Below are 11143 nucleotides of genomic sequence, written 5' to 3'. Positions count from 1 at the left end.
GAAGCTTTTGATTTTGATGAAGTCCCAAAAGATCATCTTCGCTTTTGTTTCCTTTGTCTTTGGAGACATATCTTGAAAGAAGTTGCTGTGGCTGATATCATATATATTCTTTAGAGAAATGTCTATTCAGATATTTTCCCATTTTAAAATTTGTTGATTGGTCTTTTCATTGTAGAGTGGTAGTTTTTCTATATTCTAGGTACTATATACTTTAATCAGCTATGTGATTACAAATATTTTCCCCATTTTATAGGATGATTTTTCATTTCATGATTGTGTTTTTTGAAACACAGTTTTTTTATTTCTATGAAGTTCAATTTATGTATGCTCTTTTCACCTGTGTTTTTTCTGTCTAACCCAAGATCTAACCCAAGATCATGAAGATTTACTCACATATTTTCTTCTAAGAGTTTCATACTTTTTTCTTACATTTGGGTTTCTGACTCTTTTTTTTTTTTTTTTTTAAGGTAGGCTCAGTGATGTCGGGTTTATCACTAATTTTGAGTTATTTTTTGTATTTGGTAGGTGGTAAAAATCTAGGTTCATGCTTCTGCATATAGATATCCATTTGTCCCAGAACATTAGTCAAAAAGACTGCTTTCCCTCATTAAATTACCTCACTCCCTACTTGAAAATAACTAGTCACCAACAACAGAGTACCATATTGTGTGAAGCCAAAACTAACAGGATTTCAAAGAGAAATAGATGAATACACTATCATAGTTGAAGACCTCAAAACCCCTTTATAAGAAATGGGTATAAATAGCAGTCAGGAAATCAGTAAGGACATAGGTGAACTCAACAATCAATAACTTAATTAATTTGATGTCATTCTTTTCAAGCTAACATGGAACATTTATCAGGATAAAGTAACATTCTGGACCAAAAAGCATTCTACAACATTCTGGACCAAAACACTTACTTTTTTTTTTTTTTTTTTTGAGGGGTTGAGGAAGAAGCAGGAAAGGGAAAGAGAGAATCTTGGGCAGGCTCCATGCCCAGCACAGAGCCAGACATGGGGCTCAATCTCACAACCCTGAGATCATGAGCTGAGCCAAAATTAAGAGTCGGATGCTTGACCAACTGAATCACCCAGGCACCCCCATAACTTAAAAATTTAAAGGAATAGAAATAATGTAATGTCTTTTTTAAGATTGTAATGGGATTAAACTAGAAATTAGTAACAGAAAGATGACTAGAAAATCCCAGATTACATGGAGATGGAAGTACACACTTTTAAATAAACTATGGGTAAAAGAAGAAATCTCAAGAGAAAATTAAAAAATATTTTGAACTCTATGAATTTGATAACACAACTTGTCAAATTTGGAGGATGCTATGAAATCAGTGCTTAGAGGGAACTTTGTATCACTGAATGGATATATTAGAAAAGAAGAAAATCAATAATCTAAGTTTCTATCTTAGGAAACTAGAAAGAGAAAAGCAAATTAAGTCTATAGTAAGTGGAACAAAATAAATGAGAAGAATCAGAACAAAAATCAATGACAGAGAAATCAAGAAATTAATAAAGAAAATCAATAAAACCAAAACTTATTCCTTGAAAAGAGTGATAAAATTGATCACTCTAGCCAGGCTATTAAATAAAGAGAAGACATAAAATACTAATAAATGAAAGAGTGGACATCACTCTAGATCCTATGGACACTAAAATGATAGTAAAGGAATACTATGAAAGATTCTTTGCCTTCAACTTGATGGTCTAGAGGAGATGGAGCAATTCCTTGAAGGACACAGTCTGCTGAAACACATACAAGAGGAAATAGAAAATCTAAATAGGATTTTATCTATTAAAGAAATTGAATCAATAATTAATAACTTCTCATAGCAGAAAGCATCAGACCCATATGGGTTCACTAGGGAATTCCACCAAATTTAAGGAAGAAATTATAAATTCTCTATAATTTCTTTCAGACGATAGAAGCAGAGAGAATACTTTCCAACTTATACTGTGAGGCCGGCATTATCCCCATAGCAAAACCAGACAAAGATATCACAAGAAAAGAAAACTACATACCAATAACTCTTATGAACTTGAATGTAAAAATACTCAACAAGACATTAGCAAATTGAATCCGATAATGTATAAGAGAGTAATAGATCACAACTAAGTGGTTCTTGCAGATATGCAAAATTTTAACATTTGAAAATCAGTTAATATAATCTATCACATTAACAGGCTAAAAAAGAAAACTCATACAATCAAATCAATAGAGGCAGAAAGAACATTTGAGAACATCCACAATCCAGGCACAAAAACAAATGTAGTAGGAATACAAATGAACTCCCTCAATATGATAAAAAAATATATCTATCAAAAATCCTACAGCTAACATCATACTTAATGGTGAGAAACTCAAACATTTCCCACTAAGATCAACAAGGCAGGGATGTCCCCTTTCATCACTCCCTTTCAACACTGAACTAGAAGTCCTAACTAAAACAATAAGACTTTTTTTAAAATTTTTTATTTTTTATAAACATATATTTTTATCCCCAGGGGTACAGGTCTGTGAATCACCAGGTTTACACACTTCACAGCACTCACCAAAGCACATACCCTCCCCAATGTCCATAATCCCACCCCCTTCTCCCAAACCCCCTCCCCCCAGCAACCCTCAGTTTGTTTTGTGAGATTAAGAGTCACTTATAGTTTGTCTCCAAAAGGAATCCATCAAAATCCTTGAGGAGAACACAGGCAGCAACCTCTTCGACCTCAGCCGCAGCAATATCTTCCTAGGAACAACGCCAAAGGCAAGGGAAGCAAGGGCAAAAATGAACTATTGGGATTTCATCAAGTTCAAAAGCTTTTGCACAGCAAAGGAAACAGTTAACAAAATCAAAAGACAACTGACAGAATGGGAGAAGATATTTGCAAACGACATATCAGATAAAGCACTAGTGTCCAGAATCTATAAAGAATTTAGCAAACTCAATACCCAAAGAACAAATAATCCAATCAAGAAATGGGCAGAGGACATGAACAGACATTTCTACAAAGAAGACATCCAGATGGCCAACAGACACATGAAAAAGTGCTCCATATCACTCGGCATCAGGGAAATACAAATCAAAACCACAACAATAAGACATTTTTAAAAGCTGATGTAAAGCTTGTTTTAGTAAGTCTAATGCCTGAACTTCCTTGAAGACAGTTTCTATTGCTACATTTTTTTTTAATTAATAATTCACTAGTCAGTTCATTTACTAGAATTATCAATGGAAGTGAAACTTGAAAGAGAGAGTAACTGATATATGCTCCCAATCATTTCATTTTTATAGTTAAATAGTTTGCATTATAAACCTATTCAGGGGTGCCTGGCTGGCTCAGTTAGTAAAGCATCAGAGTATTGATCTTGGGGTTGTTAAGTTCCAGTACCACTTTAGGTGTAGTGATTACTTAAAAGTAAAATCTTAAAAACAAAACAAAACAAAACCAGCCTAGTAAGATATCTTGGTATTTATGCTCTTCTCACACAACTGCTAATCAGACAACTGTTTATCATTATTGGTATCAATTTCAATTCTATGAACCATGTAACATTTTTTCCTGTGTAACATTTTCTAAAGAAGATGACTTTTTTAGGAATTACCTTTATTTTTTGATTTTATGTGATAAAACAATGAGACCAGGATTATAGGGCATAAATCTTGTATTGCATAGCTTCTCAATGAAAGGAAATTCTGAAGATGAAAATAAAAGTAAGTTGCATATAGAATAAGAATTAAATAATAATATTGATGTTGAAAATGTTATTTTCCTCATAAATGTCACGTAATTTTCATTGAGCAAATCATACTCAGAAAATTTTACTGTACAGTAGTAAAATATCACTCTTAAAATGCTAATAATTGCTTAACAATAAGAACAGATATTAAAAGTAGAGTGAGAACAGAGTGATGCTTTCTAGTATCTTGACAATTCTTCCTCCCATTAAAGTAGTCCCCAACTTCCCCCAACCATATAATCACATTATATGTTTTAGTCAGTGGAGGCTACATCATGGCAATAATATGGATCCATAAAAACAGGGCATAATTACTTCACCAATATTAATTCTGAAATCTGCTAGCTCTGCAGTGTTCTTCATTAAATAACTATATTTGTATATATACACACACTAGAGTCTTCCCATTATCTTACCTGTTACTTCTGAATGCTGTTGTGGATATTGTGGTTTCTCTGTAACATTCTTTCCACACTTCTCCTATTGTGTAAGCACGGGATTTGAATAGACATGGCTATTCCTTTTATTATTTAAACCATTTGTGACAATCCTATGCTTCTTGCCACCATTGATTTGTTCCTATATTCCAAGCCTAGAAAAATGATGTTTGTGTGACATTGGCTTAGGCACAGGAAGTGATTCAGGTTTGCTTCAATGTACTTGAATTTTAGGTAACTTGCTGTGAACACTGAAACAGAGTTTTCTTTTTTCATGATGTGATATGTAACTTGAAGTCTGAATCTCCTGAAACCATTTGCTTCTTTGAGGAAAGCCAGTTTGTGGTTGAAACTGATATGGAGAGGAAAGAATAATTGATACAAGAAAAAAGTAACCGAACAAGAATCTTGATTTAAGGAATAGAAAAAAGGTCTTTTGAAATCCTTTGCTCTTTTAGCTGGTTTTAGTTGCATGATTATTTAACCAACTTTTGAAAGTACCAGATACATAAATCACAAATGACTGTTATTTTTTTTATGTGAACAAACACAAATATTTAAGAACACAGTTTATATCCATTATCTACATAAAACCTCTGCCTTGTCTGATAAATTCTGGCTAGGTTAAGAACAAGAGTTCTGTATCACATTTACAGTTGAGTTTCATATGTCTTTAGTTCTAGTAAAGATTAGGTTTACACCAATTAAAAACAACAGGCATTTAATGGTACTTATTATTTATATTAGTCAGTCATCAATACTGTAAATGATTCAGAGTCGTATGACATTTATCTAGCTCCAAGGACTATTCAATCTAGTTGAAGAAATATTTGAGGAGCTTTTGTTCAAGAGGAAATATTTTTTATACTTATATAACTGTTATGTAACTTATGTAGCTAATATTTCATACAAGCATAACTGTGACCAAGCCCCAGTTCACAAATTCTGTGTCATTTTTCCTTCATGTAATCATGTGTGTTTACATTTATTTATTTTGATATGAATATCAATCTATATTATAAAAGCATAATTAAAATATTAAGAGAGCTACAGATGTTATAATTTGCTTTTATTAAAAATATACACACAAAAAAATATACACATAAATACTTATTCATTGATATCCCCTGTTTTATTATTATTTTTTTAGAGCTAAGCAAAAAGAAATATAATTAAAATCTGGTTTCAGTCTATTAAATTGAACATTCTTTTATTATGCTGTCAGTGAAGCTTCTCTAAATCAATACCTCTCAAGCTACGATGAAAAGAAAAATATGAAATGTTTAGAAGGATCCAATTTATAAGAAGTCTACATAAAATTGAATTTAAGTGCTACTTCACTAAAATTATTTGAAATTTTGATAAGATTACAAGTGATTAACTATATTTGAAAGATTTATATTGTATAGTTCAAGTTTGCTTGAGCTATATAATTGTTGAATGGCATTTATTTATTGGTATTAACAAAAATTTATGTTACACTTACTCTGTAAAGATTGCTGACATAGGAACTAGAAGTGCAGAGTTCTAGAAGTACATAGGACATAGTCCCCGCTTTTAGAGGACTTACAGTCTCTACTTTCTGGGATGCTGCAAACTTTCCCAAGCACATGATTATCATTCACCAAGATGCTGTTCTATTTCTAAATGCTAATTTTTCCTTCTACCCTCTGGCCCTTTAGTGTGTGGTCAAATTATCTACCATCTGTAGAACTGTCTACAATCAGATGTCTCTGATTACATCACTCTTGCCCTATAGAAATTATAACCATAGTAGTTATAGTGGAAGCTAAAATGTATTGAACTCTTAAAAAATATGCACTTTTTAATGTATGATTGCATATAACATGACTTTAGTTACAAGGTGGAAAAATACACCTCTCACTAATTTTGAAGATTTAGCTGAATTTTTTATAATGGCACTAATTACTATTTTTATTGATATAATAAATACTGAACCGCTACTATGTGATAAGCACTGTGCTAACTGTAAGCAAGTCTAGGGACTGCTGAGAATTGTCTTTAAAAATCTAATCAAAGAGGAAAATAAATACTTTTGGAAATCAAATAGTATGGAGATAATGACTTGCCCAAAGGAAGAGTCAGTTTGCATTGTACAGATATTTCACACAGGGATAGAAAGTCTTATCTTGGTAAAACCACACGCATTTTGCGTTTTTTTTTTTTTTTCCTCTGGCTTAAATGTATTCTTTGATATTTTGTGAATTAGTTTAGGAGGCCTTTGAAGCGATGCATTTTATAAAACGCATTTCCCTTTGTGGTCGCTCAAGATTTTTTTTTTTTTTTTTTTTTTGTAGTAGAGTCTTTGTCCAGCATGGAGACCAACATGGGGCTTGAACTCACCATCTTCAGATCAAGACTTCAGCTGAGATCAAGAGTTGGATACTTTACTGACTGAGCCACCCAGGTGCCGCAAGATTTTGTTTCTTATTAAAAAATATGTCTTCTAACTATGTGTTAAGGAAATGCTGTTCATTTGTTTTGTTTTATATTTTAGTAGTATCAGCATGAATTTACTGATGATAATAAGTGTCTAGTATATAATTGTTTATAAACAATTCAGATCACTTGAATATTTATGTTATTACTGGAAACATTTCTACCCAACTGTTCTCATTTTCAATTTGATTATGGTTTGACTTATAGAAGCCGATATGCACTTATAAGCGACATTAAATTTGGATGCACTAAAACAGAAAAAAATTTTAATGAACTCTTTGGATCACACTACTTACAGAAAATATGTTCATCTTATAGATATATAAAATGCATGTATGCATAATATCCCCAACCTGGCACAGATGCTGAAAATTTTCATGGATGTCCCCTTTTCCTTCAGGGTAATGAAACATACACTATACAACACTTGTCTTTTTTAAAATTATATTTTGATGACTGACAAGTTATTCTTTAGTACTCTAAGGCATGGTTTCCTTGGCTGCAGAGGATTATTTTATATGAACGCATTGTAATTTTGATATTATTCCCCAATTTAGGGCAATTGTGTTATTTCCAACTTATTCTTTTGGGTAAATAGCTGTGTTGTGAACAATCTATATGTAAGCCCTTAAAGAAGAACTATATTTTGCTTTAGTTAAGAGCTATTAAAAGTAGATACACTTTTTAAGTATCACGAAACTTATTGTGGAGTTACCCACCAGACAGTTGTACTAGTTTAACTAATGGCACTCTATCAATGTATCAGTTGGGGAAAAACTCAAGACTTACACAAATTTAACCTGAAATTTTTCTGGTGTAAAAAATTCGATTTTTTTTTTTTTTTTTTTTTTATGAGTAGCCATTTCTGTGGGGCCCTGTCATCCAACCAGTCATGAAGGACTGAATTTCTCCCTCTTTGGCATCTGTTTCTAGCAAGCTGGGACTTAGGAGACACGATGACCACTTCAAAAGCTTTCTCCTGAAGGACATTTCCACTCTTATTCCTTTACATTCCGAACATATGGCTACAAGGGGGCCGGGACATTTTGTTTCAAGCTGCTTTCAACCTATAGCTGCATGCTATATGGACGGGGACAAGCTAATAGTTTTGCTCTCATCCACTTCCAGGCATGATTTGACCTGCAGAGCACACACCTCTGTCCTTTCCACCTGCTCCCCATAGAAAACAACTCAAATGTACATCTTTTCACTTCAGTGAGCTCAATATCCATGTTTACTGGCTGATGCACTGTTGGGGTTAATGTCGAGCGTGAACTCAGCCATAATACCTGGGGTGCTAAAATGTGACCCGGAGGCCGCGGGAGGGGGTGGGGTGCAGCGAAGGAAGGTTTTGGAGAAGGGCGTAGGCCTTTGGAATGCCCAGGCCTGCGTCACCACTCTGCCAACTGAATACTGCAGAGAGTTGCCTTCCTGAAGCTTTCTTAGCCCAAACAGCCACCCTGTGATCTAAGAGATGTATGCATTGTCCCTTAGGCTATGCTTAGTAGAACACGCAGATTAGCATGTAGTTTCTTTCCCAGAAACAGATCATCCCAGTTTCAGTAAGACCCCTTGTCACGCATCACATGCTTGAGAAACAGTGATAAGGATTTGTGATTATCCTGAAGGACCAATAAAAGTGGGAGCAAAAAAGAGCAAAGAGTCTTCATCTCTGAACGTTGGCCCACTTGCCTTCTCTCTTTGACAGCAAAGTTTGGAGTAATCTTTCATCCTTTGGTACTGGGATTGCTGACTGCTCCTGGCAATGTACAGTCTTCCTCACAGGTGTAGATGTGGTTCCTTTTGGTCTAGCAGTTCAAGTTGGAGGATACCTCTATTTCAAGGGGTCATTCAGCTTTTTGCTTGGACTCTTAAATACCTGTGCGTTCTCTGCCACAAAAAGGGTGACTTTTTTTTTTTTTTAAACACTAGCCATGCTAACACTGGGTTAAATTATTAAGATGAATTCATTAATGTATTAGTGTATTTGTAAAATAAACTGCTATTTCAATTTGTGGTTATTTGTTTTTAAGTGAATGTATTAGGTATGCTGATCATTTGTGAGTCTCAATTTTTATTATTAGCATATTTTTCACGAATTCTATTAAGCCTGGTTTCCAATAGTAAATTATTTTATTAATTCAAAAATCAGAACTTTCATAATCCTTCTTAAAATAAATCATCTCCTAGATTTTCATCCATCATTTCAGCTTTTCAAAAATACATATTTTTAATTTTTTTATTGTTTTGAATACAAACAAACTCAGCAGAAACAATTAATTAACTTTATGCCATGACATCAGAATTCTTACTTTCATTTCCCATCCCTTGAGTACTATAGACTGCCCAAATGGATATTGGAAAATTTAAATTTGCCCCTGCAGTCTGTTATTCTTATAGTTTGTGATAGCTTTCCTGAATCCATAGAATACCTTTTTAAAAATGTCAGAATTATTTCCCAAATTCTAACCATGTCATCTCCTATATTTTTTCTATTTTAACATCTATTTGTAGGATGAAACACTTATTATGAAATTGCAGTGTGCTAGAGATAGTTAAGACAAGAGAAAATGGGGGCGCCTGGGTGGCTCAGTGGGTTAAAGACAAGAGAAAATGCACTCCTCAAAATCGTCCCTTAGTTTGCCATGGCACAATCAATGTATTGGGAATTATGTGGACACACTCTGCCTCACATCACAATGCCATTTGTCTTGGTCCATTGAGGCTGCTATACAGAATGCCAAAGACTGAGTGACTTATAAACAAGATAAATTTATTTCCTGTAGTTCTGGAGGTGGAAGTCTAAGATCAGATGGCCAGCATGGTTTGGTTCTTGGGACAACTGCTGTCTTCCTGCCATATCCTTACATGGTGAAAGTGGTAACAGAGGTCGCTGAGATCTCTTTTATTTATTTATTTATTTATTTATTTATTTATTTATTTATATTTCTTTGGTTATTTATTTGAGAGAGAGGGTGTGTGTGCACAAGAGAAGAAAGAAGCAGAAGGAGACAGAGAGAGAATCCTCAAGCAGACATCACTGCTGAGCACGTAGCCAAACTAGGAGTCTGGGTTGATCCTAGGACCCTGAGATCATGGTCTGAGTCCAAACCAAAAGCTGGTGCCTTAGCCAGCTAAGCCACCCAGGCACCCTCTCTGGGATCTCTTTCATAAGAGCACTAATCCCATTCTTGAGGACTTCACCCCATAATCTAATCACCCTCCTAAGACCCTACCTTCTAATACCTTGATGATTAGTAATCAATACAAATTTTGGAGGCAACACAAACATTCAGGCCATACCACCATTCATACATAACTATGCTCTAACCACATGTACTTTCCAGAACTTCCTTACATTTAACGATTTATTAATTAGAGCCCCTGTATACACACTTCATTTGCCTGTAATATTCTTTCTGTCCACTATTGCTCCAAGAAGCAATTTTTGTGAGCCACAGATCTCTTGGGTTTCCTATGTACACTCTCCCTGCACACTTGTACTTTTTCTCCATATCACTTACAGAAGTATTGATTAATTTTCTACAGTGCCAATTACTAGGTGGCTTAAAACAACAGAAATTTATTATCTCACAGTTCTGGAACCTAGAGTTCTGAAGTCAGTGTGTCTACAGGATGAAGATTTCTCTGAAACTCTGCGAGAAGAAAGAGAATCTGTCATTGTCTCTGGTAGCTTCTGGTATTTGCCTGCAATCCTTGGTGTTCCTTAGCTTGTAGATTCATTGCTCCAAAATCTGTCTCTACTGTTATGTGGCTATCCTCTCTTTGGTGCCTCTGCCTCTGCCTCTTCTCTTCTAAGGGCTTAAGTCATTCTACATGAGGACCCACTCTAATTCCATATGATTTCAACTTAATTATACCTACAAAGACTCTTTCTTCAAATAATGTCACATTCATAGGTATGGGAGATTAGGACATCCACATAATTTTGGGAGACTACAACTTAATCCATGACAGTGTTTAATTACATTTTTTCAAGGCTGACAGTTTTTCTAATAGTTTGCTTCTTCATTTGGCACAAGTATCTGTTCTATTCTCTTTCTGTGTCCCAGCACAGGTCTTTTTGTACATAAGAAATGTTCCATAGAAAGAAAAAAGAAAGAAAGGGGTGCCTGGGTGGCTCAGTGGATTAAAGAAGAAAGAAAGAAAGAAAGAAAGAAAGAAAGAAAGAAAGAAAGAAAGAAAGAAAGAAAGAAAGAAAGAAAAGAAAGAAAAAGGAAGGAAAAGAAATGTTCAATACACAGTTAAACAAATGAATGTTACTTGCACTTTTTATCAACCTTGAAAAATCTCTCTAGAATTGCATAGTTAAGGCCAGGGCTCTGACTTCTATGCATAGTTTATCACCTCTCACCTTCTCAAGAATTTCTTTTCTACAATTATTCTCTTTTTTATTCTTTCTATATATCCAATTTCTTTTCCTCTATTAAGTTCTTCCCCTGGGATACACATATACTCTAAAATTTATTATTGTTTTAA

General features: G+C 34.2%; 1 long non-coding RNA gene across 1 annotated transcript in view; it reads right to left on the bottom strand.

Moving 5' to 3' along the window:
• Positions 1-2643: 2643 nt before the first annotated feature.
• LOC309868215 overlaps positions 2644-11143 on the bottom strand; it is a 143574-nt gene continuing 135074 nt past the window's right edge. The window contains exon 4 of the long non-coding RNA XR_014313573.1: positions 2644-2754. This is a non-coding gene — a long non-coding RNA (uncharacterized lncRNA). The remainder of the gene's footprint in view (positions 2755-11143) is intronic.

The sequence above is a fragment of the Mustela nivalis genome (assembly GCF_964662115.1).
Source record: "Mustela nivalis genome assembly, chromosome: 6".
NCBI lineage: Eukaryota > Metazoa > Chordata > Mammalia > Carnivora > Mustelidae > Mustela > Mustela nivalis.
This window is presented reverse-complemented; position numbering and strand designations above follow the sequence as displayed.